At 41.4% G+C, this 27,806-nt stretch overlaps 1 long non-coding RNA gene across 2 annotated transcripts in view; it reads left to right on the forward strand.

The window, feature by feature from the left end:
* LOC309652466 overlaps nt 1-27,578 on the forward strand; it is a 66,530-nt gene extending 38,952 nt beyond the window's left edge. Inside the window, exons 3-4 of one of the 2 annotated variants that reach the window (XR_014258721.1) lie at nt 18,997-21,968; nt 22,005-22,025. This is a non-coding gene — a long non-coding RNA (uncharacterized lncRNA). Of the gene's footprint in view, nt 1-18,996 lie in introns of both variants that reach the window. The other variant, XR_014258722.1, reaches the window with a different exon arrangement.
* Nucleotides 27,579-27,806: the final 228 nt, after the last annotated feature.

The following is a 27,806-nucleotide window of genomic DNA, read 5'->3' on the forward strand; positions in this document are numbered from 1 at the left end:
TTTGTTGAGTATCCTCTTTAATACTTTATAATAATAATGATTCAAGGGTCATCAAATATCAGGCGGTTTGGAGGACCTTTGGAATTTACGTGAATCTCTTTAGAAATCTCTTGTATAATTGGGGAACCGTATGATAAAGTCATCATCCAATTTGTTAAATTCCTTCTGGTGGGGAATTAGTTAAAAAAGCAACAAGGAAACTGCCCCCTCACTTTTCATTATTAATGTATTTAAATTAGAAAAAAAGAATAGAATCACAGAGCTTCTATTCTGAGTCAATAACCCTTTGAATGAGAAAGTCAGAATCTTGCATCCTTCATATTACCCAGGAAGATACTAGTAAATGGGGACATTTATGGCTGTCACCATTGGGGGTGGAAGGGGGCTGCTGGCATGTGGTGGGTGGAGACCAGCGAAGCTGCCTCACAGCCCACAGTGCCCAGCACGCCCCACATCAGAGGGTCCTCCAGGCCCACATGTCAGTCGTGCTGGGGACGCCCCACATCCCAGAGTCCTCCGGGCCCAGATGTCAGTAGTGCTGAGGCTGAGAAACCCTGACCTAGCATGGAGACCCCGTATGTCTATATGTCTTTCTATGTATCAATCATCTATTTATTATCTATCAACCATCTAATATCTATTTTTATTTTATTTCTTTTTTTCTTCTTTCCTGCCCTCCTCCCTCCCTCCCTTTCTTTCTATTATCTATCATCTACTGAGTATGTATCTATAATCTATAATCTATAATCATCTATTTATTTATCAGCTATTACCTATCTATCAACTATCTATCTATCCAGCCATCCATCACCTCTATCTATCTACCTATCTATCTATGTATCTATGTATCTATCTCTCTCTCTCTCTCTATCCATCCATCCATCACCTCTATCTATTTCTCTATCTCTCTATCTATCCATCCATCCCCTCTATCTAGTCATCTATCTATCCATCCATCCCCTCTATCTAGTCATGTATCTATCTATCTATCTATCTATCCATCCATCCCCTCTATCTAGTCATGTATCTATCTATCTATCTATCCATCCATCCCCTCTATCTAGTCATGTATCTATCTATCTATCTATCCATCCATCCCCTCTATCTAGTCATGTATCTATCTATCTATCTATCTATCCATCCATCCCCTCTATCTAGTCATGTATCTATCTATCTATCTATCCATCCATCCCCTCTATCTAGTCATCTATCTATCTATCTATCTATCTATCATCTAACTATTTATGTCTCTCTATCTATGGCAGTGACTTGCAACCAGAGACAATTCTACTTCCCTAGAGACACTTGGCGATGCCTAGGGACATTTTTATTGTCACAATGTTGGAGCTGAGCCTGGCACCTGGCGGGTGGAGACCAGGGAAGCTGCTCCACACCCCGCAGGGCACAGGACGCCCCGCATCCGAGAGTCCTCCAGCCCCACATGTCAGTAGTGCTGAGACAGAGAAACAATGGTCTAGGGCATTACCTGCCTCTCCAGGTGTGCCTCTTCCCTTCGTGTCACATCCACACGTGAACTCTTAGTTCTTTATGCATCACCGGGGAGTTTGCTTTATCCGAATTGACTCTCCCCGACCTCCAAGCTTTGGTTCTGAGCACACAGCAGAAAAAGAAGATGGGGAGGCCAAAACGGAGAGTAGGGTCAATTGTTCTTCTCCGCTTCGGTAGAAACTGCCGAGTTTGGCTGAATCGTGCCCGTAATCGTGTAATTCTGTCTTAGCCTCACCAGCTGTTCCCATCAGATTACCGGGGGGATGCCAGGCATCAAGCCATTTTTAGGTGTCCACTTTGCAAGTCGACTGTGGGTCTGGTAGATAATTACACATTTTCCAGCTGTGTTAGGGAAGGAGGGAAGGTGCTTCTCTTTCATTGGAAGAATACAGGCACTTCCGAGATGGGTGTCAGCTGGAATATTTTAGTTCGTGAGTATTAATAGAGGGAGTTTTTAAAAATTAAAGTATACTTGATTTACAATATCGTGTTAGTTTCAGGTGTACAGCACAGCGATTCAGATATATACATATTCTTTATATATCTATTCTTTTCCAGATTCTTTTCCTTTATAGGTTATTACAAATTATTGAGTAGAGTTCCCTGTGCTATACAGTAGGACCTTGTTGGTTATCTATCTGATACATAGTAATGTGTATATGTTAATCCCAAACTCCTAATTTAGGGATAAATTAGGAGGCAACATTTTAATTCGTGGAGGGGCTGTGTTTAAATTTATTAGTTTGACCCTGAGTCGCACCCTGCTCCTGTAGCCCATTTCATCAGTGGAAAATGGGACCAAGGATGTGATTACTGTCCCGCCTCATGGAGAAGTGGAAGAGCTTAGGGAGAGACCATGCTGGTGGCATTGCTATATCCTTGGATGAAACGTCCCATAAAAGTAATTACTCTTTTGAGTTCAGCTGCGGTTGGGAAATGCTTGTAGAATTACACAGCTTTACCATCAAAGAGACCCAGGAGATCAGGAGTACACCCTTCTTGTTTTGAAGGAAATTACATGGAATTCTCTAAGAATGAATACATTCCAATTTATGTAGCCATTCGTCTTAAGAATGCACATTTCAGGTGGTTTCAGTTTGACTCGATACAAAAATAGTGTTGCAATTAACATCCTTATTCCTGCCTTTTTACTGTTTCTCCAAGGTGAAAGGTACAAATGCTCAGTTTCAGCTCACGATCATTAAAACAAATTTTTTAAAGTATTTAGGGGCAACTTACACTCATAAAAACTTTCATCAGCGCCAGGGGGTGGGGGGGGGAAGGTAACGTTCTTTGAATCCTTGTGAAAACCACATACTTATCAAACTTGAATAACTATTGGTGATTTGATAGGCATTCTACCTTATGATTCTTAAAATTGACTTGTTTTCTCGTTGCTGAGGAAGCTAAGCATATATTTATGTGCTTATTGATCTCTTGTGTGTCTTCTATGAATTGCCTGTTGACACCCTATGTCTTACTTTTCTGTTGTACTTTGTTCCTTTTCTAATTTTTTAATAGAAATTATTGTAGATATTGTCTCCTTCTTTGAACATGCCATTTTTGCTTTGCTGATGGTTATCTCTTGTCACATAGACTTTTTTCTTAATTACATATATTTGTTTCCTGGGGCGGCTGTAACAAATAACCCCAAACTTGGGGGCTGGCAACAATAGGAATCCATCCTCCCCCATCCTGGAGACCAGACGTCTGAGGTCAAGGTGTCCCAGGGCCGTGCTCCCTCCAAAGGTTCCAGGGGAGGGTCCTTCCCGCCTCTTCCAGCTTCTGGGGGCTCCAGGCGTCCCTGGGCTTGTGGCCGCCTCCCTCCCATCTCTGCCTTCATCTTCACGTGGTTTCTCCTCTGTGTCTGGGTCTCTCCTCTTCTGTGGCTTAGAAGGACCCTGCCATTGGATTTAGGGCCACCCTCATCCAGGAGGACCTCATCTCACATCCATCACTTCATCACATCTGCAGAGACCCTATTTCCAAATAAGGTCCCATTCAAAGGAACCTCCATATAAGTACCCAAGAGTCTCTACCTCACTGAGATATCCATGACTGATACATTTTGCAATTTCTGAGTCATTGGGAGTTAACCACTAAAGACGAAAACATTAAAATCTGGAATATTTTAAAAACGTTTTTTTCCAGCTTCATTGAGACGGAATGGACATATAACATTGTATAAGTTGAAGCTGTACAGGGTGATAACTTGCTCTCTGTAACCATGGCAACGTGATGACCATATCAAGGTTTGTTAACTCATCTACCACCTCCCATAGTTACAATCTCTTTCCCGTTGTTTGGAAGGTCCACTCCACCATCCAAAATACTGGGTTCTTTTTGACTCTCTCTCTCTGATGGAATATAGGACAAGCACATTTGCACAAGTATTTTGTACACCAGCATTTCACCCATCTGAGGATGTAACTCTTGTGTTGGCTAATGTGTTTCCTCATCTTTCTTAGATGCAAACCATTAATAACACGGTCTTATCTAATAGTTTTTTGAGGGGTGCTTTTAATGAAGTAGGTGACTTTGGCCGCCTCTTTAAAGATAGCTAAAAAATAACGCTAGTTTGTAAAATCGTATTTGTGTATGATGTGTCAGCCTCATACATTTATAGATCTGAAGTCCAAGTGTGCCTTGCCCACTTACCTATCTTTAATAAAATTCTATGTTAAAATTTGAAGAAAAAATAGGAGGCTACGGGGGATGGGGTGGGAGTACAGGCAGAGGTGAAGCAGCTTCTTGGTAGAAAGGGTCTTCTTGATATTTCTTAAAATCTGGAATTGTTAAGTACAAAATTTTGATGCAATGGGAGCTCCCTTATATCATGAAGATAACTTTTATTTCTTTCTATTTAACAAATAACTTTTATTCCTTGCCAGTTAGAAAGAACTTTCCACTGGCGGCTAAGACCACCAGTTGCAACTCTTACCCATATGGACTGCAGAGGCACTTATGAAATTTGGGTGGAAACAGCAATGATTGGTGAATTTTAAAAAAGCGGTTCTTGCCTCCCTCACCGAGCTCTTGGGAAACTCTTGATTCCTTGGGTGTGCATTTACTGAAATGCCATGTAATATATTAAGCGGTGGGGTTGGGAAGATGAAAAAGTCTGGCTTTTCAATTTGCAGCAACATGGATGGACCTAGAGATGATCATACTAAGCGAAGTAAGTCAGACAGAGAAAGACAAATATCATATGATATCACTTATATATCGAATCTAAAATATGACACAAATAAACTTATCTACAAAACAGAAACGGACTCACAGACATAGAGAACAGACTGGTGGTTGCCTAGGGGGAGGAGGGGGGGGTAGGGAAGGATTGGGAGTTTGGGGTTAGCAGATGCAAACTAGTATATATAGAATGGGGACCAAATCTAAAGCAGAAGTCTTGACTGGGGGTCGTGGGGCAGAGAGAATGGACCACCGGTCAAAGGCTGGGATGTGGGCTTCACCAATCACTCCCGGGCTGTCAGCCTCTAGAGATGTTACATTGGAGTGCCTCACTGGAGGTCAAAGACTAGAAGGTGGGCATTACACACACACACAAACACACACACACACACGATTGAGTCAGAGACCTCAGATGGCATCCCTGATCTTCAATTTACCAGCCTTGTGAAAGTCTTTTAAACTGTGTGATCCCCAAGTCCCTCTCCCGTAAAACAGGACCACTATCCTTAACCCTCGGAGGCAAGCCAGGTAAAGTATTTTGAGGACCCACTGGGATCCTGTGTTGTAGAAATGCCTTGGGGATGAGAAAGCCCTGTGAACCGTTTGTTTGGGAGGCTTCACGGAATGTTCATGATGAGGAACTCCAGACCCAACATTGTCCTCTTGATGGCGGACGACCTCGGGGTGGGAGACTTATGCTGCTACAGTAATAACTCAGGGATGTAAAGAAACCCTTTACATAAAGGGTTTGCGCAGAGCTCCCTGTGCTCTACAGTAGGTCCCTGTTGTTTATCTATTTTATATACAGTAGTGTGTATCTGCTAATCCCAAACTCCTAATTTATCCCTCCCCCACCGGTTTCCCCTTTGGTAACCATAAATTTGTTTTCTATGTCTGTGAGTCTGTTTCTATTTTGTAAATAAGTTCATTTGTACTATTTTTTAGATTCCACATATATGTGATATCATATGATATTTGTCTTTCTCTGTCAGATTTACTTCACTTAGTATGATCATCTCTAGGTCCATCCATGTTGCTGCAAATGGCATTATTTCATTCTTTTTTATGACTGAGTAATATTCCATTGTATATTTGTACCACATCTTCTTTATCCATTCATCTGTCGATGGACACAGGTTGCGTCCATGTCTTGGCTACTGTGAATAGTCAGGCAGGGCTTCTTCTAAATGCAGTACAACTACGTGTGTCCAGACACTGGAGGATCCTAAAATCCACTCCAGCCACGACAGTCTCTCAAAGGGGCTGCCTTTCATGTGCGTCCGCTCTCACAGGGCATGGAGAGGTAAGAAGGGAACTGTGGGTTCTTTGCCCAAGAACAATGTTGCTCAATTTCTGAGGTATTGAAAACTCAAACGCGATGTGGTTGACGTCTTCTCAGGCACCGTGAAGGACCTTTCCTCCTCTTCTTGTCCATTCTTCATGTTCACACCCCTCTCCCCACATAGGACGAGTTCATCGGCATCAGCAAGCACGGCTTGTACGGAGATACCGTGCAGGAGATGGACGCCATGCTGGGTAAGTGTCAGGACCAAAGTCGGTGAAACCTTTGATAGTTCAGGTCACCCACAGCCTGTGAAGGAGACGTTTTGGGTGATCGTCTGAAGAGTGAGAAGAATCATTTCTACTAGGGAGGGTTGGTCTTAGACCAAATGATGTAATAATATCTAAAAGTACTGGACAAAGAAGACACAAAAATCTCATTGATTTCTTATCCATTCTTTTCACCTACCTGTTTCCCAACTGGGATCTTTGTCTACATTCTTGTGTCTCCCATGGAGCCCTGACCTCAACTCAGATGTCAATACCCTTTGGTTAAACAGCAAACCTTGACTTCAGGTCGGCAGGGTACCAAGATCTGAGTGTGGGGTTGGTGTCCAGCTGTGAGCCAGGATCCTAAACCCTGATAAACTGATATATGTGTAATATACAACATAGGTATAATATAAATTTAATATTTATATATTTAATATATATAAATTTACACATATCTTTATTTCACTTGATTCTAGAAATATATATATATATTTGTAATACAAATTTAATGTCTGTAGATACTAAGAATAGAAATATCTCAAAGTAACTTGATATCTGTAAAAAATATAGTTGTCTATGTTGAAAACTCTAGAGTCTAATAAAATAAGTATTAGTATGTATATTACACATAATATTATAATATAATTATAATTATGTTGTGTCATGTATAATATATATTATATTATAATATTAGTATATAAGATTAATTTATCATGAGTATATAATGATTAGCATATTTTAATATATTATTTTATATAATTATAGATTTTATACAATATTATATTCTGCAAATTTTATATATACATTCTATGCATACATAATAATAGTTTCTTTTAGATTTTCTAGGGTCTCAACGTAGACAATTATGTCCATTCTAGCTAATGTCAAGTTTGTCTCTTATTCTGAGTACACATGTATTTAAGTTTTATGTTAATTGCATTAGTCAGGTGATCCAGAAAAAATAGGTTATGATAATAATAATGATAGAAAAAGTCTTATTTTATAGTCGATGTTAATGAAATAGTTTCAATATTTTACCTTTAAGCATGATGACAGCCAATGCTTTGAACTGATTCTGTTCTTAATGTTTGAAGCATTAAAAAAAATTATTAAAAAAAAAAAAAAAATTATTGATTAGATAGTAAACATGAAAATGCTTACATGGTTTCTAGCACCATCAACCTAAACATATACACATATATTTGCTATGAAATACATCATGTTATGTAATGTAACATATACATATATTATTAGTAAAAAAGAAAAAAGAAAAGAAAATGGTACATCTTAGATGAGATTTTTGCAATGAGTCCCAACTGGGACTCATTAATGCCCAAGTCTCATAATGTCCTTAGTTTTATGTGTCCCCTTTTTTATAATTTCAGGCAAGATTCTTGATGCCATTGATGATTTGGGTCTGAGTACATACCTGTGAACGCACCTGACTACACACCAGCCCCTTCACCTCCTTATTTATACTTTATTTTTTCCGTGAAATGAACAGAGGGCTAAATATTCTAGCAACGTTCTCAGGCAGTCCTTGGGAGTCTTTTTTGTTTTTATTTTTTGACTTGACTTTTCGGTTGCAGATGTTGAAATGCATAATGGCTAATATGACAGATTGTCATGAGTGATTTCACTTCCTCTTGCTTTCCCTACTCTCACTATATAATCTTGCCTTGTTATTTTTAAAAAATCTGAGAACCAAAGTATGTTAGCTGCCCAGCAGTTTTTTGTTTTTTGTTTTTTTAAGTTGGAATTGCTCTTTCTAAAAGAATCTAAATGAATTTCATAGTTGGACAGAATATTCTGGAAGGAAATTCTAGTTTTATTCTTTAATAGATGAAATCATACAACAAAAGAAACACAAGCCTTCTAGAGATGAGGAAACTTTCTCTTTTCTGCATAGTGGTATCTATAGAGATGGGAAAAAAAAAAGGTCTAAAACATTTGACAGGCTGGATTCAATAGCAGCTGTGCTTCTTGTCAGCCAAGTGACTTGGGGCAAATTTCTGCTTCAATTGCATTCGTAAAATGCCAGTAAAAACAGTGCCCACATCATGGGATTGTTGGGAAGATTCACAGAGATGACTCCTAGAAAAGACTTAGCACTACAGAGCACTAGATAAATAGCTGCTTTGAAGATACTTTAAAACAGAAATAGACTCACAGATGTAGGAAGCAAACTTATGGTTACCAAGGGGGAAAGGGCGGGGAGGGATAAATTGGGAGATTGGGATTGACATATACACCGTACTGCATATAAAATAAATAACTAATAAGGACCTACCATATAGCACAGGGAACTCTACTCAATACTCTGTAATGACCTCTATGGGAAAAGAATCTAAAAAAAGAGTGGATATATGTATATGTATAACTGTACTTTTCTGTACACCTGAAACTAACACAACATTGTAAATCAACTATACTCCAATAAAAATTTTTAAAAATTTAAATGGAAGGTATATCACATATCAAAATGATACAAACCTTTGCCGTTTGTCAAAACACTCTAAACTGGATCACTAATTAACCATTGTCCCAAAATGAAGGTATAAATTATAAAATTCTAGCTGCAAATATAGTTCCTTTAAAATTTTTTCTGTATCTTCCTCCTTGTTTTCTGTATCTTCCTCTCAATATTGCTGTGAGCCTAAAACTTCTCTTGAAAAAGTATTTATATACATATAAAAAAATTATTTTCTCCCATCCCCAATAGCCAATAATCAAAGACTTACTGGGCAATAGGTGTTTTTAATCATTAGCTTATTTAACCACTAGGGGGCACACTCATATAGCTGCGAACTTGCCTGACTCAAAATCCTGAAACAACTTTTTAAATGTATACATTTCTTTCACTTCTATAAAGGTAGCATAAGTTTTTTTTTTCTTTTTATGGATCTTGACATGGATTCTGGGACTACCAGGGGCTTGCTGGGGTCACACAGCTGACCATGAACAAGTCAGTTTAAACTTCATTCCTAAAAAAGGAATTTGCAAGGGACAGACACACTTTTCAACTTTTCACCTTCAATTGGATCAAGAAGTTCACCCCCACTTGGCTTGTGCATCTTAAAGAATATAATTTATAGACGCCCCTCAAACCGGTAATAACTTTGGTGGGATAGGATGTATGATGAAAATGTTCTGATAAGAATAGCAGAAAGCAAAAGTTATAGAAAAACAGAGAGGGAATAATCGAAGTGCATGATTTAATATCTGGATTTTTCTGAGTAATAATATATTGATTACAATGTATTTTACTCATTCATCCCGTCGCTGGAGAGCGTTAATTGAGCACTTAGATGAATCCGGGCACTGAGCTAGGTGTAGAACAAAGATGCATCCTTTCTTCTGTCTTGAGACCCTCTTGTTCCGGGAATGAAAAAAACAAAAAACAAGAATTGGAGTTGAGATTTGCACACAAGTAATTCCAATATGCTTTGCTGCCATAAGTACCCCTTCTTCTGATCTTGGATACAAATTATCTAAGAAACAGTGCCTCTCCCTGGAATGGCATTTGAAAATCCAAATTTTTTTTTTTTTTTTATGAAACTTGACTTTTTAAAATGTAAATCCGTATTTACTTCTAAGTGAAAAGACCATGTTCCAATAGTTATGGCATAGCATGATGACCATTACACAGTTTTTGTAAAATTATATATAAGCAGAGAAAGAAAAATCTCAATGTTAGATGAAGTCATTCTAACATTTGAAACCTGAAGAAAAAACTTTCTCTCCCATCCCATGTCCAGTGGGAAGTCCAGTATCTCCCCCAATATTTCTGTGAGTTCCTGACAATTTACGTTCCCATGCTCATTTCTGATTCTGAGTTCTTGCTTCTTTTTAACTCTTGTGCTTTGCCTTCCCTGGTCCAAACTTGGTCCTTATTCCTTATTCTCCCGAACCATTTCTTTATCCATTCAAACTGTCACAGACACAGTATTTGTGTCTATTGTGGTTAAGGAGGTCTCTACACGAGTGGAGCTTACGTTCTCACTCAAGGCATTTGTAGGTGTGTTACTGATGTGAATGCAACCATTAGACCCCCTTGATGAAACGTGACTTTGGATGCTTCTGGGTTTCAGGAGAAAATTCTAACTCCAGGATGGACTTCCAGACGGTAAAGACTCCCAGGGCTGGGATTATGTGATCCCTGTTAACTCGGAGCAAATGGCTTTGGAAAGTCCAGCCTCTGGCCAGGAGGAGCTTCCTTAACACTGTTCCAGAAAACAGGGGGAGATACAGAAGAGCCCGCATCTCCGAAAAATACAGTCTGCGTGGGTTGCCTGGAATCCTTGAGGTGAAGGTTCTTGGCTGAGGGGCGGTAGTCCAGCCATCTCTGGATGGAACAATGGACATTTTCCAGCCGCATTTTCCAGGATGGCCAGCAGGTTGTGGCAGAATGGAAGATACAGATTTCGGATTCAGAAGGCTTCTTGCTGCTGCCCCAAAAATGTCCTACTCAATTTTCCATTGCCTTTAGACAACAGGCAAGCAAACTTCCACTCAGAAAATGCAAAACACCCCCCTGCCCCTACATCTCCGTCGCCTGTATCCTTTCTTTAAACTGCAAAGAAATCCCTGCTTTTTGGCAGAATTTTAATCAGTGATTCAAACTTCCTAACTTTCACCCGGAGAGCAAAATTTAGGTCCCTGTTGAAGGAATGTTCCAAAAATCTAGACACAAGCAACACACACATTTGAGGGCATTGTTTCATATCTTTAAACCCACGCTGGTTCTCAGTCTGAATGATTATGCCCCAGACAAGTTCAATCCTTGTGTGCCCTGATTTGTGGTTAGGACTGGCTGTATAATTTTCAGGGTCCGGTGTAGAATGGAAACGCCAGGCTCCTTCTTTAAAAAGGCTTAATAATTTTGAGATGGTGATAGCAGAGTATTAAGCCAACTGCAAGGAGGCCCTTCTAAGAGGGGAACGTGTAGGACATTTTACGGCACACACCACAAAGCCTGCCCTGCTGGTGGGTGTCAGCCCTCTGAATCTCACCTAGAATCTGAAGTGGCCTTCTTGGACAAGCTTCGGTTCTTATTAAAAGCATCTCTGAAATTTTAGGTGGGGCTGGACAAGCACAGACATGTTCCTAGACTTTTCATGTTTAAGGTAAGAGCTTTATTTTGGCTGAGCACTGAAAGACGGGACAGAGCCAGCCTTGCAAAGAGCCGGATGGGGAGGAAAAGACGTGGAACTAGGGTTTATGGCCAAAGCGGTGTGGCTTCCAGGAACTCTGTGCTGGTCTTTGTAAAATGGGAGAATGATGGTTGAGGTCCCGAAGATTATGATGAGCAGCTTATAGGATATTCTAAATGGGAAGGGAAGGGCTTTCCCGGTGGCACAGTGGTTGAGAATCCGCCTCCCAATGCAGGGGACACGGGTTCGATCCCTGGTCCGGGAAGATCCCACATGCCGCGGAGCAACTAAGCTCATGTGCCGCAACTACTGAGCCTGTGCTCTAGAGCCCGTGAGCCACAACTACTGAAGCCCTCGCGCCTAGAGCCCATGCTCCACAATGAGAGAAGCCACTGCAATGAGAAGCCCCTGCACCGCAACGAAGAGTAGCCCCCGCTCGCCGCAACTAGAGAAAGCCCGCGGGCAGCAACAAAGACCCAACACAGCCAAAAATAAATAAATAAATAAAATAAATTTTTTAAAAAAAGAAAAAAAATAATAATGGCTCTTCCTAAAAAAAAAAAAAATGGGAAGGGAAGACCTTGGTGGGTTATAAGGAAAGCATGGCTTTCCTGACACTCACTCTAGCTGCCATGTGGGGAGATGCAGAGAATGGGTGGTGGGAAGTAATACCCAGTAAATCGGGGACTGTAGGGGACATGCTGGCAGCAGTAGGCTAGGTGGGCGAGGATGGTAGACCTGCCCGGAGTAACAGCACTAGAAATGGCAAAGAACGCCATGACCAAGGAAACCAGCTGGTGTGGGTGGGCCAGTCTCTCATATATTTGAGACCCATATTGGCAATAGGAGTAACCAGACTTGCTGGTCATGGACTGTGGGCTGGGGTGCAGAAGAATGGACAGGATACTTAATCACTAATGACTTCTTGTTTTCTTGTTTGAGCCACTGGAGGTAGGCTGGTGCCATTTGCAAAGATGGTGCTCAAGGGAAAAACCTACACACGGCAAGCTCTGAGTTCGAGATTCTATCACCGAGAGACCCAAGTGGAAATACCAAGGGAAGGCTGGATGTGAGGACCCCATTGGTCTGGAGATGACGAAGAAGCAGTTGGGGAGACTGGTTCCAGCCGCACCTGTTGGTGTCCTTGATCATGTCCTGTGCTAGTTCAAATTGGCTCTTGCCTTCTGAGGACATGAATTCAACAAGTTCACTCTTTATTTCTCCTCTGAGGCTCCAAGAATGCCAACCGATGCTCCTTTTAAGAACAGAGTAAGTTCAACATCATTTGCCGTCTGTGCCGATAAAGTTATTACCTACAAGGGAATGATGCGTGACCAGGTAAAATCGGGAACTGACCATCTCTCTTTTTTCCCTCCAGAAAATCATTGCCAATTTAATTAAGAATATTTAATATTTGGGGTAAACAAATATAGTCATGGTACCCAAATATGTTGTCCAAAGGACTCCTTCCTTAGTGTTACTGCGCTATGGACAAAATCTCATAAAAGTGTTTCTGTAGAGCAATTTTTGTTACATTAGCAGAGCTGTCTGTAGCTAGATCATGAAATGGCATTGTGACATGGAACTGAGCTTTATGGTGATCTTAGATAAAATAGTTTTCTAGGAGGGTAGTAAAGTGGTGGATCCTGGTGGCATTTTAGGAGAAAAAATCAGAAGCTCTTTCTACATTTCAACTCTTAGAATATGACCACACCTCTTTTTTTTTTTCCGATTGGCAATATGACATTTTTTTTCTTGTTTTCTTTTTCAGGTACTTCAAAGAACTCTCCATGATATTCATGATAAAGAGGTCCTGTTGGTGCTACCAGAAAAAAACCCTCGTGAAAGAGGCAAGTAAATACAATTCAAAACAGACAACAACCTCCAAACCCAACTTCATTGCATGGAATTGAGATTCCAGAGAAGTAGAAAGTAACCAGATGCAGAGAACCATTTCTTATGCGTGATTCCAGCGCTCAAGATGATGAAAGAATTCTTATTTACACGACTTATGACCACATCTGTTTTGATGTCATTATTTTAGCTCATGAATTCAAGGCAGCTTTGAAGCCGATTTTTCACCTGTTTTATATATTCATTCAACAAACACTTAGGAGAGTGTGCTAAGGACTTGAACAGTTCCTACCTAATGAATGCTGGGAGAAGTGAGTTTCCATAGGATGCAAGATGGACAGATATATAGTTACACCCTGCTGGCTGTCAAGTGGGTTTTGGACTAAACAAGAGTGGCTCTTGAGGAGATGTCAATGAGAAAGGCATTGCAATCAGGAAAGTAAGAGATGATAAAACCTTCAATCTGGCCCCTGGCATCAGAGCTGGAAGGGTTTAGGCTGGTCTGGGGAGATATTTAGGTTAAAGCAACAAGACAGAAAGAGTAGATTAGAACCACACCCTCGGATGAATCTACCTCAATATTTTCCTTTCTTCCTTGTTCTGCACCATCTTTGAGAAAGAAGCTGTACTCTCATGAAGGGTCTTCTTTGAGCTTTTGGTCCATTAATAAAGGGCCATAATGGAACCACATCAAGCCTGAGTAAGGAGCTAATCCCCACCTCGGAATCTGGGGGAATTTTATGGGGCTGCTGCAGGGAAGTTGTCTGATCAGATGAAGCCTGTGGTGACCCACCAAATTGCAGAGAAATAACTTCCAGATCTGGGGGTTGTCCTTTCACAGGGCATTTCCTTAGGGTGATATGGACAAAATTTCTGGCTTGGACAGGTAGTAAGTATAATCCGGACCATATTTCTTTTCCAAAAATTAAGTCAAGAAGTGCCATGGTTTCCTGTAATGCATGGCTCACTGGACTCTGGGGGATTGTGAACTCCACTCCTGGCTCTGTCTCTCACTGATTTTATGGCTTGAGGCAAGTTCATGAAAGTGGTCGGTGGGAACATTTCTACAGATCTCACTGCTTATCGCTTTCTTTTTTTCCTTCCAGCTCTATTGAGATATAATTGATATACAGCACTGTATACGTTTAGTGTAATGATTTACCTACGTTATGAAATGATTATCACAATACGTTTAGTGAACATCAGACATCTCATAGATATAAAATTAAGTGGAAAAAATAGATATTTTCCTTGTGGTGGGAACTCTTAGAATCTACTGTCTTAACAAACGTTCATATATAACACACAGCAGTGTTCATTATATTTATCATGTTGTACCTTAAATCCATTTGTCTGCTTTGTACGTGAGCCCAGGAGACACCACTTGGGGGCCCTTCTCAAAGCTGAAGAAGAATTTGCAGAATGCTTGTGTTATCCCACAAGAGCCAGGGGACACAAGAATAGAAGAGGGAGTGCCAGTGTTTTTTCAGATATACACCCAGGAGTGGAATTGCTGGATCATATGGTAGCTCTATTTTTAGTTTTTTAAGGAACCTCTATACTGTTCTCCATAGTGGCTGCACCAGTCTACATTCCCACCAACAGTGCAAGAGGGTTGCCTTTTCTCCACACCCTCTCCAGCATTTGTTATTTGTGTTCTTTTTGATGACGGCCATTCTGACAGGGGTGAGATGATACCTGATTGTGGTTTTCACTTGCATTTTCCTGATGATTAGCATTGTTGCACATCTTTTCGTGTGCCTGTTGGCCATCTGCATGCCCTCTTTGAAAGAATGTCTATTCAGTTCTTTTGCCCATTTTTCAATCAGGTTGTTTGTCTTTTTGATGTTGCATTGTATGAACTGTTTATATATGTTGGATGTTAAATCCTTATTGGTCACCTCATTTGCAAATATTTTCTCCCATTCCGTAGGCTGTCTTTTCATTTTGTCCATGGTTTCCTTTGCTGTGCAAAAGCTTTTACATTTGATTAGGTCCCATTTGTTTTCTTTTGCTTTTATTTCCTTTACTTTAGGAGATGGATCCAAAAAATATTGAGAGCGCCAGTGTCACTGCAATGATTTCAAAATCAGACTTTTGCTCCTGGATTGAAGGCACACCTTCTCATTATTAGGATGACAGTGCTTTGGATCTATAAGTTTCCAAAAACCACAATCCGTTGGGAAAAACTCATACACGAAACACATCATACTTATTCATTCTAAACATGATGTGTTTTCCCATGCGCATCTGCTTTTCCTACTTTCTGTTAAAGGGAATGCATTCTACCCTGTCTGGTTAATTTCCTACAGGAAGCATCTCTGACTATTGGAAGTTGGTAGACAGATGTATTGTCTCCATTCTTTTCTGTGTGCAATTCTATGAGTGGTAGATGTAGCAGAGAGGAGAGCATAGGGGGGACAATTTTTATTACGTCAGGAAAGCCAGACTCAGCTGGCAGTCCCCACACACCTTCTTTGGGAGGCAGTAGTGTCTGAAAGTGCCGAGAAAGCCCAGACATACACAGTATCACTTCAAAACAGCCACACAGCCTTCCTCTTTTCCAGGAGAGGTTTCTGCACCAAGGGACCAAGGAGACGGGTGTAGCTAAAAACTTAAAAGGCAGGAGTTCCAAGACAGTGTTTGTATGAGTTTCCTGCGGTGGCTGTAACAAAAGTGACCACAAACTGGGGGCTTAAAACCACAGGCATCCATCCTCCCCAGTCCTGGGGACCAGACGTCTGAGGTCAAGGTGTTCTAGGCCCGTGCTCCCTCTGGAGGCTCCAGGGGAGGGTCCTTCCTGCCTCTTCCAGCTTCTGGGGGCTCCAGGCGTCCCTGGGCTTGTGGCCGCATCCCTCCCGTCTCTGCCTCTGTCTTCACAGGGCTTCTCCTCTGTGTCTGTGTCTCTCCTCTTCTGTCTCTTAGAAGGACCCTGTCATTGGATGTAGGGCCTCCCTCATCCAGATGACCTCATTTCAAAATCCTTCACTTTATTCCATCTGCAAAAATCTTTTTTCCAAATAAAGTCACTTTCAAAAGTTCTGGGCTTAGAACCTGGGCATATTTTTTTAGGAGTCACCATTCAAACCACTACAGTTTCCATATTAGGTATTTGCCTGGCAGCCAGTGTATTAAGGTGGGTTTCTGTGTGTTTTTAAAGGTTGAAAAGGCAGCAATAATAATAATGTTATTCCTGACATACCGCTTGGTATTTTAGCAAAATAAAATTTCCCTAGATTTGCTTATGAATCTTTACAATAAACAGCAAAGAATAGACTGTTCCACGTTTGATTTGAGTCTTGGATGCAGTAAAGGGAAATCTTAAAAGTCATTAAAAATCTCACTACCTCCTGATGGCTCACCAGACACCTTTCATGCTTCAGAAACAGCAAAAGAAATATAATTTCCAAGAGGAAGAGTGAGCAGAATTCCACGTAGACATCTACGTCAATGGAAAACGTAGCTGGGTAGACACGGCTAGGAAAACGAACAGAGAGTAATTTTCAAGATTTCCTTTCAGTAAAAACAAAGCTTGCTGGTTCAGAGATAAAGGAAAGTAAAGTGCATTTTTTTTTTTTTTTTTTTGGTAAAGGAAAGAATTCTAAGGTTTGGAGTAAACTGCTTGATATTGGCAGGAAAAGTGTGGCTGGAAATATAAAAGTGCCATTTTAGTTCAAGGTGACTCTGCAATGGTTCTGTGAAACTCCTCTTATATCCTATGCTAATCTGATTGATGTATGCAATATCAGAGCACAGGAAACCCATAGAGACCCATGCTTTACACATCCATGTGGGATTCTGTGTATAAAGAAATGTGTCTATCAATACAGGTTATTGGTAAAATTAAATAAACATTCTTGGTCTTCATGTCTTTCTGGGTTTGCCAATGCTTGGTATACACCCAACTCCAATTCTAGAGGATGTATATTATCTCTCACATCATGGATCAGAGCAGATTTTCAAAAACCAAGCGGAAATTCCACTCCCATGAAAAAAAATTCTTCCATTTCAAATAGAATAAGCCCAACTGGTGCTTTTGAAACAGCGGGATCAACTCAGAGTCTAAACTCTTTAGTTCTCTAATCATCAGCTGTAGAGTTGAAATATTAACGGAAATTGCTAAAATGTTGGAAAAACTCTGAACAGATGGATATACCATAAACCATAAGACGTCCATGACCTTTACCAAAAGCAGGTGAGAGTCACTTTAAAATTTGATGATGAAACTACACCTAGATTTTTTTAAAAGATCTATGGCAAATTTTATTTATATCAGACAAATGTTAAGTTAATCATTGCCCCTAGTTAATGCATATCCCAGAACTTGTGACGTTGTACATGAAATCTAGACTCACTTGCTGTTTTTGCAGAGTTACATGGAATTGTTTATGGAGTCCAAATGGAATTACAGCTTAGCTGGCTTCCGTGCTGAAGGGCTCTGATCACTTCCTGAAGGGAAAAGAATGTGAACTCTTTGCAAAAGCATCCTACACAGCACATTCTCTTGGAAATGCAGTGGCTATTCGATTTTTCATGTTTGTGTCCATGTGGTCACTTGGAAATGTGATGAATTTCTACAGATAAATAGTTAGATGAGCGATAGATAGAGGGCTATAGAGAGAGAGATAGTTAGAGATAGGGATAGACATAGATAGATAGAGATAGATGATAGATAGATAGACAGACAGATAGACAGGATAGATAAATGGCTGGACAAGTGGGATGGAAGAATGGATGGTTGAATAGATAAATAGATGGGAGATAGAGAGATGACAGATAGGTAGATAGACAGATGGGAGATAGAGAGATGACAGATAGGTAGATAGATAGATGGGAGATAGAGAGATGACAGGTAGATAGATAGATGGGAGATAGAGAGATGACAGATAGGTAGATAGATAGATGGGAGATAGAGAGATGACAGATAGGTAGATAGATAGATGGATGATAGGTAGCTAGAAGACGGATAATAGGTAGATGACAAATGACAAATAACTTAATGATATTAGATGATGGATAGATAGATAGATATAAATAGATAACACAAAACATCTGGCCAACAAGATAAAGGACAGAATAAGTATACTGAACCTAAACTTTCCACATACCTATGCATCTGCTGGCCTTCCTCTTTCTCAGGTGCAAGGGGTAGTCTCAGACTTTTCACACCCAGAGCCCTCTCACCTGGCCGTTCTCTGCAGTGAGGTGCATATTTACACCAGGAATACCAGCAGTTACGATGGGACCATAAAAGTAAATGCAGAAGCTGCCTTACGGCGGACGGAGGGCAATGGGATTGGGTTTCAGCTACCGTAGCAACTGTCCTGGCTGCGTCTCTGCCCTGCGTGACCTCAGCCCTCGGCCAGGCAGGCCCCCTGACTCAGCTCTACATGGGCCCCTGTTCTTTATGCCTCACAGGGACCCACAGGGAAATTCAGAGAATATCCCATAAGTAACCGACATGGTATTCAGTAACATCATTCATTCACAAGTCAGTCAGATTGAAGTGAACACATTTGAATATACTAAGCCTGTCGAACACAGAAATCCCTTCTGGTGAAGCAGAATTGCGTCATCGAACCAGTTACGGTGAGGGGAAAAAAAAGAGTCATACAGTCAAAAAGTTAAGCCGTTTTAAAAAATATATGTGATTTTATTTAGAGTTTGTTTTACACATAGATGTAGGAAAACATGGAGGACTTCCTTTTTCTTAACTTTTTATTTTATATTGGAGTAGAGTTGATTTACAAAGCTGTGTTAGTTTCAGGGGTACAGCAAAGTGATTCAGTTATACATATACATGCATCTATGCTGTTTCAAATTCCTTTCCCATTTAGGTTGTTACATAGCACTGAGCAGAGTTCCCTGTGTTATAGGGTAGGTCCTTAGGGCTTTCTGTCTTGTATGCCTTGCACGCAGAGTTCGTATCCCATAATAAGCACCTTGGTCAAGTTCGTCAAATGAATCAACAAATATACAAAATGTCTGGTCCCGGATCTTGGTTGGCATCAGGTACAACACAACGTTTTCCAATATACGTCAAAGTTTCCACAGATAATAAACTGTATTATTATTATTGTTAGTAGACTTTACTTTTTCGAGCAGTTTTAAGTTCACAGAAAAATTGAGCAGAAAAGGGACTTCCCTGGCGGTCCAGTGGTTAAGACTCCGCCTTCCAATGCAGGGGTGGTGCGGGTTCGAGCCCTGGTCGGGGAGCTAGGATCCCACGTGCCGCGTGCAGCGTGACCAAAAATTTTTTAAAAATTGAGCAGAAGATACAGAGATTTTCCCTACATCCCTTACACCCCAGCACGCATGCACAATCTCCCCCACTATCAACATCCCCACCAGATGGTACATTCTTTATGAGTGATGAACCTACACGGATATGTCATGATCACCCAGAGGCCATAGTTTACCTTAAGGTTCACTCTTGGTGTTGTACATTCTATGGGTTTGGACAGATGTGTAATGACATTACAGTATCAGAGTATTTTCACTGCCCTAAAATTCCCCTGTGGTCCACCTATTCATCCCTCTTCGCTTCTTAACCCCTGGCAACCACTGATAATTTTACTGTCTCCATAGTTTTGCCTTTCGCAGAATGTCATAGAGTTGGAATCCTACAGTACATGGCTGATAATCAATTTTTGAAGTAATATACCAAATTCTTTTCTTGGAAAGGAAACGTTTCTTTCTTTGATCAAAGCAATGCTTGAACCGCTGCCATGTGTCCGACGTTTTATTGACATTACCTCATTTAATTATTCCAACATCCTCGTGAATTAGGTCTTAACATCAGCGTAGCTCAGAGATTCCAAGTTCAGGCAGGATATGAGGGAGGGAGAGTCCTGAATTGCAACCCCTTTGTCATTCACTCCATCGTTGCTTAAGGAGACCCCAGAGTCTGCTGTTGACTTTTAGGGTCAGTGACCTTACACTCACTCTATCCCTAGCCAATCATGTGTTCTGAGACACATTAAAATCTCCTCGGAGCTGAGATTTCATAAAAGTTAAATGTCCTAAGGTGAGTGGTCTTATTTAGGAAATAAGAACAAGGCTACTTGAGTATACAATTCACGTTTTATTATCTCTGCTCTTCTGCTTGATTGCATTTCCTACATACAAGTGGGGAAGACCAAAAGAATTTTGGACAAATGCCTTGTGCAGACAGAGCTATTAGAAAAATCAAAGGAGGCAGGGCCTAATTTAATAAGCAAAATGTTCCGCCTGGTTCTATGCACACACGGGAGACTTGAATTTTCATTTGGTAGCATAATTGGAAAGAATTCTTTCCTCTCTCTTGGACATTGTATGTGGATTTTACCCTACCTTACAGTTTTGGGCAATCAAATAAAACACAAAAAGGTTATGAGTCTTGTCATATCCTGCCTAAATTAAACAGGAGAGCGATTCAGAAATTTCTGAGGGGCTCTGGGGGACTCATTGGGTCTGTCCTGAGTGTGTGAATTTGTATGGGAATCCCAGAGCTTCCTCTTTCTTCAGATGCCCTTTCCCTTCAGTTCTCTGGGGCCCCTTCTCATAATTAGTAGCTTGCAAGTCCCTTCCTGCCCTTCAACTGAAGTCCCTATAACCTCATTGCATGCAAATAAAGAAGGAAATGCAATGTCTACCTACAATAAAGGAGAATTAAAGGTGAATGAGCTCTGTTGTCATTTGTATGTCCGTGTAAATGCTTGGGCGTGTGATTTCACCAAGCTTATGTTAAAGTAACCACGCGCTTGGGTTAGCTCCTACTGAATATATCTGAGTTTAAGAGACATAGGAAGGGAAAAAGCCATTTATATAAGATGGTGCACACATGAAACAAACAGCTGGAGGGATGGACGCACGAATATAATCAAGGGGTAGGAGAAATAAATACAGATGACAAATATTTGTGTAGGATAGTCAAAAGAAACATCAGATGGAAATAGCCATAGGCGGCCAAGAAAAAGCACAGATGGTGAAGAGATGTAAAATAAAGCAGAGACTGTTTTCACCCTGGAAGTGGTCATGGTTCTACGTGTAGAATCCAGGTAGGTTCCCGTGTCTTGATCGTGGAAGCAGGGATGCCGAGATCAGCAGGAACCAACCGCCTCCCCTGCCTTGCAGTCCCACACTCTAGCGCTCAGGTGTTTGCGGGAAATAAAGGTGTCAACGTGCATCTGTGATGTCCGCCCTGTTTTTTCCAGCGCTCAGATTCCATCACTGGCGCACTGCCAAATGCTGAGTGATACAAACAAGGCAGCTCCTCTCCAAAGAGGGGAAAGAAGTCTCAGCTTGTCTCAGAACCTTTCTGATTAGATTGATTCGATTTGTGCTTTGGCTTCAAAGTTATTTTTAAAGCTCATCCTAAAGTAAATACAGCTAATGTTCTGTATTCACTGCAAATGGATTCATTACCCAGTACGGTGGTAGGATCTAATTGATCTTTGAAACCAATCAACGTGATGTTGTTAAATCATCCATAAAGATTGACATCCAAAATGTTTTTAAACATCCAAAAGAGAGAAATTTACTTCTGTCAGGTTTTTTCTTTTTTTCTTTTTTGAGCCTATCTGCATCTAACTCTTGTAAAGACAGAAGTAACCAGCAAGGTTATTTATACATAATGTAAGTGTGACGATAAATCCTATGATAATCCCCTTAACTTTAACAAAAATGATTTCTTGGCTTCACAGCTTAGGAAGGATCTCATTGGACATTGTAGATAGATAGATAGATAGATAGATAGATAGATAGATAGATAGATAGATGATAGATAGAAAATAAATAGATGATTGATGCCTAGATGGATAGATGATTGATGCATAGATAGATAAATAGATATATAGATGATAGATAAACAGATGCTAGACAGTTAGATGCATACGAAGTTACTTTATTTCTTAATAATTCAATTTTACTATTTAATTGAATCAAGATTTATACAAACATGCCAAATAGTGAACAAAATGTCTGAAAACTATTTCAATTAGAGAGCTGTCTTGTTCCGTGGTGTATGAGAATCTCTCCTTCATCAGAACTCTCTTAACTTCATCACTAACTGTGACAAGAACACTCTTTGATTTGTAGTCTTTTCCTAAGATTTCTTGGCCATCATGTCCCATCCATTTGAGTCAGGCCATTGGTTGCTCACATGCCCAGCAGAACTTTTTGAAAGCTGGCTGACGGTCCATCTGTTTCTCGGATGATTACGTGGGGGAAAAATATTTTATTGCCTTTAAGTAACTTCAAGAGTTTTAAATATTGGCAACCCTTTGTCTCTCTTGTCAACAATTTTTAATGTGACCTTTCCTCTTTGACTCTTTTATTACTCATGAACCTCACATATGTTCTCAGTAAATCCTCCTCTATTTGTACGAGAATTTGCTTCACGTGTAAAACCCGAGCGGGGTCCTAGCCTCCGATCATTCTGAAAGGTTTTTCTACACAAGCATCTGATGCGCCACCTAGCCGTCGTGCGGTAAGCGGTGAGAGATTCCTCAGCATGTGATTAGCCCTCTGTACCTCGTCTAAAGGACACTCCCCACAGATGACAGTCAGGTGCTAAGTCATTCTGAGAACAGCAAGAGGCCCCGCCCCAGATTTCCAGATCATCCTCAGGGGGACCTCATGCCACCCCTCTTGAGAACCAGCGCTCTGAAGACTGTTGAGGAGAGGGAAGAGGGTGGAAGGCATTCAGAAAGGACTCCTTGTAGACTCAGAATGTGTACAAGTATCAAAATTAAAATAAAAGAGTGTATGGAATGTAAATTTCCGCAGCCACTGTGGAAAACAGTATAGAGCTTTCTCCAAAAACTAAAAATAGAGCTACCATATGATCCAGCAATCCTGCTCGTGGGCATATATCTGGAAAAGACAAAAAGTCTAATTCGAAAAAATACATGCACCCCACTGTTCATAGCAGCACTATTTACAATAACCAAGACATGGAAGCAACCTAAGTGTCCATCGACAGATGAATGGATAAAGAAGGTGTGGTACATGTATACAGTGGAATATTACTCAGCCATAAAAAAGATGATGGACCTAGAGATGATCATACTAAGTGAAGTAAGTCAGACAGAGAAAGATAAATATCATATGATTTCACTAATATGTGGAACCTAAACAAATGATACAAATGAACTTATTTACAAAACAGAAGCAGACTCCCAGACATGAGAACAAACTTATGGTTACCAAAGGGAAAAGAAGGTGGGAGGGATAAATTTGGGAGTCTGGGATTAGCAGATACACATTACTATAAATAAAATAGATAAACATATATATTCTTCTTCAGATTCTTTTCCATTATAAAATACTGAGTAGAGTTCCCTGTGCTATACCTACTGTATATACAGCACAGGGAAGTCTACTTAGTATTTTATGATAACCTACAAGGGAAAAGAATTTGAAACAGAATATGTATATACGTATACATATAACTGAATCATTTTGCTGTACACCTGAAAGTAACACAACATTGTAAATCAACTGTACTTCCCATTTGGGGCCGTGCACATGGTGGAGCTGAGCCAAATCTCCCTCCACCCCATGGAAGCCCAGTGGAAGGTGTGGATGCATTTATACAAGGAGCCCAGGGTTTCCCAAGAGCGATGGCATCCAGGAGTTCAAGGCCTCCCAAGCACCTCTGTTAGACCGAGGCCAGCTGTCAGGGATGGAAGACAAAGGCCCCTGACCCAAACCCCAAGTGTCATGCGCAACCCCTGGGGGAAAGACCACTGCAGTGATCCCGGAGAGGCAGCAGGGAGCGGTGGCGAGAAGCGAGATCTTGATTCCCTGCCCCGGAGTTGAACCCGGGGAACCTGGATGAAAACCAGGAATCCCAGCCACCACACCCCCTGGCTCTTGCCCCCAGTGAGAAATGCATTTCTCATGGAGACAAAACTGTAAAAACAGGCGGAAAATTTATGACTAGAGACATAGCACAACAACAAGTGGGAGAGCACACAGAGAAACGGTTTGTTTAGTTAAGACAGAAGCAGGGCAGAGATGCACACCCGGAGAGAAAGGGTGTGGGCGTCCCCCCTAATGAGGAGAAGCCCTTTAGTAAAGAGGCGGTTAGTTCATTCATATAGGGCAGTTCTTCCCGGTCTTTGCTTACCTTTGGCCAATTACCTGGTTTATTTTTCCACACCTGACCTGCCTAGGACCCTCCTCAACACGCGTGTGCAACTATTTTCTAAGATGGATTTCAGCCCAGAGGCCTATGGGACGGCCTTAGCATCACCTGTTATGGGGTGGTGCCCCCTCCTTTTTGACCCCCAAGGAGCCTTTCTGCACATGTGCAATGTCTCCCTTGCCCCCAGGATGGGAAATGTATGACCTCTTGATCTTTTAACAGGGTTTAGTCCCACTCTGTCCCTGCCATAAAAATGTCCGATGTCCGGTTATTTACCTTATTTCTGTTGCTGGTTTTTATATCGAGGTGCAGATCTCAAAATAGAGACAGGAGTCCGGTCATAAATATGTAGTTCTGGAGCCCGTTTGTCTCTTGCTTCAGGAAATGTAAACAGGAGGCTGGTAATGAATGTCCGGCCTGGAGCCCATCTTCTTCTCACCCCAGGAAGTGTGAACAGGAGGCCAGTTGTAAATGTCTCGCCTGGAGCCCATCTATCTCCTGCCTCAAGAGGAAGAAGGGGGCTGAAATGCTGATTTCTTGTCTTCACAGCTTAGGAAGGATCTCATTGGACATTGTAAATAGATAGATAGATTGATAGATAGATAGATGATAGATAGATAGAAAATAAATAGGGAAAGATGTAAAGATGGGGAACAGGGCCCAGCAGGAAGCAAATACTGCCCATGTCCCTCTGCCCTCTGTATACAATGCCTCATGCCTCCTTTCCTTGTACAGGAAAACAACAGAGGGGACCCTGGTCCCCAGGGATGGGGGTGCCCAGACTTCTAGGAGCGTGTCACCAGGCTCAGAGAGGGCGTCCTCTTTCCTCTTCCCAAAGAAGTGACCATAGGTCCCTTTCGCACAATTGTGGTCTTGTCCTCAGGGTCACTGGATGCCTTCTTGTGCAAGCGGGGCAAGTCGGCATCTTCGGACACACATGGTAGCTGTGGCAGCTGTGTGAGCGCTACTGGGATTTTCCGAGGATAGAGAATTTATTGATCTAAGGATTTTAGTTTTGTTGAGAATCAGCCTCTTGAAGCTGGAGGGGGACTTCTCTTTCACCCCGTGATGTTTGGAATGGTTGTTTCCTTTTGGAAGGGTGGATGCTCCCAAGTTGTAGAAGCTTCTAGGACACGAGATCAAGGCGTATCACAAGTCTTTATAGTTACCGGGGGTTATGTGAGTAGTTTTATGGGGATTAGGGACCCTTGTCTTTTCCATCCCTTCCTGCCCCGTCTGGCCATTCACTCTTCCCTGAGGGTTCACCCCTGTAATTCATTGCTTCTGACCTCTGGGGAGGCTTTGCAACACCAGAGTGTGATGCAATATTCCTGTCATTATGGTAAAAATAACAGACGAGTCTGTTTGCAGAGATGCTTGGGCGCTTAGTCTTCTCAATCCAAGTTCTGAGGCCGTTGTCATACAGAGAAGGGTGCGGGGAGAGATTCTGTTCACACCTCCCACCAGGGCCAAGCGGCTGGAGACCCTGGTGAAAACACACACAGACACAGACACACTCTCACGCACACACACACACAGACACACCACACACACAGACATTCAATATTTATTCTGGAAGAGACTTTTTTTCTCCTTTTCCCCCTCTTTGTTTCACTTGTATCTTCCCAGTAGCAATAGTGGCCTCAAAGCTATAAAGTAGAGGCTGTTTCTCTAAAAACCAGAGGGCGTGGTGCAGATTTCTGATTTATTTTCCTTAAATCTTCCAAAGGGGCTGGAAAAGGACATAAGACAGAACTTGAAGAACATTGAGTCTTAGTCCGACCCTGTGATTTTTGGGTGTAGCTTTTTATTTTATTTCTTTTTTTTTTTTTTTCTGTGCAAGGTTAAACAGAATGGGTGTTTTTTAGGGGGGAGGGTCGACATTTCTTTGAGTGTTTTGCAAGTGTAGAGATCTGAGACATAAGGAAGGGACTTGATGTTGGCTGTGATCAGCCTGTGTGATTCAACTGAACCAGTTTTCAAGCCTCCTTGAAACCACTGGGCGTGAAAACGCTTGGGTTGTGTTAGTGCCGCTGGAAAACAAGTAAAGGGAATGTATACAATAGAAAACACGGAACAGGCCAGGTGAGAACATGCAAACAGGGTCATTGGTGGCATCAGGTGGCTTCCACCTTGATTTGAGTTTTTTTAAATTTAACATTTCTCCCAGTGCCGTCCTGCTGAGAACCGTCTAAACCTTGCAGAGGAAGAAAAATAAGTTTCAGCAATGTTTTCAAGTTCAGTGGGTATGACTAAGAGAATTAAACGTAAAACAGATAATCACCGACAATTTGGAACAAGAGGAGGATGAAAGGGGAGAATAATGTGAAGTCAGTTCTTCTTCCTATTTCGGACCAGGGGAATCCAACGGTCCTCCTGAAAGCTGATTAGGAAACAGAAGTGCGCACATGTTACCAAACTCAGGTTCGGCTGGTCGCTGCTCAAAAGGCAATAATCAGCGGGTGGAGGGCGGCAAGCATTGGTAGAAAGGAAAGTTGCTTTATTTAGAAAAGCCAGCAGTCTGTGGAGAAGCTGGACTCATGTCCCAAGACCAACTCTGAAGCTTCTGCTCAGCCAGGATCATTTTTAAAGGGAAAAAAAGGGGGAAGAATCTCAGCGAATCATCAAGACAAGAGGTTGGGTTCTGTATCATATCCTCCATTGCGTGCAGACTGGCTGACTTTTCCTTCAGACATCCTCCTGCCCACGTGATCTGCCTGCAGGATTGCTAAGGGTCTCTTGGGGGTTGAGAGCTAGTCGTGTTTATAAATTGCTTCATTCTTCATTCTTACTTCTCTTTATCTAGGAAAAGAATCAACGGGTTAGGCAAGGCATGGTGTGCCTTCAGGAGAGCACAAGTCAGGACTCAGCTTCAATTGCTTAGTGATCTCATTCCTATAATTAGGTTCTTTTAGGGTGAGAGGGGGATAGAAATGGGAGGAGAAGGAAGAGGAAAGGGGCAAAAGAGCTGCTTTCACACGTCTTGTGGAGAGTTTCAGAAAAAATCATCCAGAACCAAAAATGTGATGTCCAATATCTTACATTTGTCCTGTGGAGGACGTGCTTTTCACGTGCCTTTGACTTTGTGAATGCCGGTGCTTTTTATTGCTTTTTATTGCTGTATTTCATGCGTCCACCACCCTTGAAACTGTAAACCAACCCGTATATAAAATTCTGATTCTACTGTTTACTGGCTTATTTTAATTTGTTCCATATTAGTAGAGATACTATTCTCACTTTTTCTCTCGGGGCAGGGTGGGGGGAAAGGGCAAGAAAATTTGTTTTGTTTTGTTGTTTCTAGGTAAAGCCAGACCTCTGCCCATCACACTGCTTATGGGGAGACCACAGTGGGAATAACCCCGGGTTGGCATGTGTATGAGTTTCTTGGGGCGGCCGTAACAGATGACCGCAAGCTT

The sequence above is a fragment of the Balaenoptera physalus genome, assembly GCF_965194825.1.
Source record: "Balaenoptera physalus genome assembly, chromosome: X".
In the NCBI taxonomy this organism is placed as follows: domain Eukaryota; kingdom Metazoa; phylum Chordata; class Mammalia; order Artiodactyla; family Balaenopteridae; genus Balaenoptera; species Balaenoptera physalus.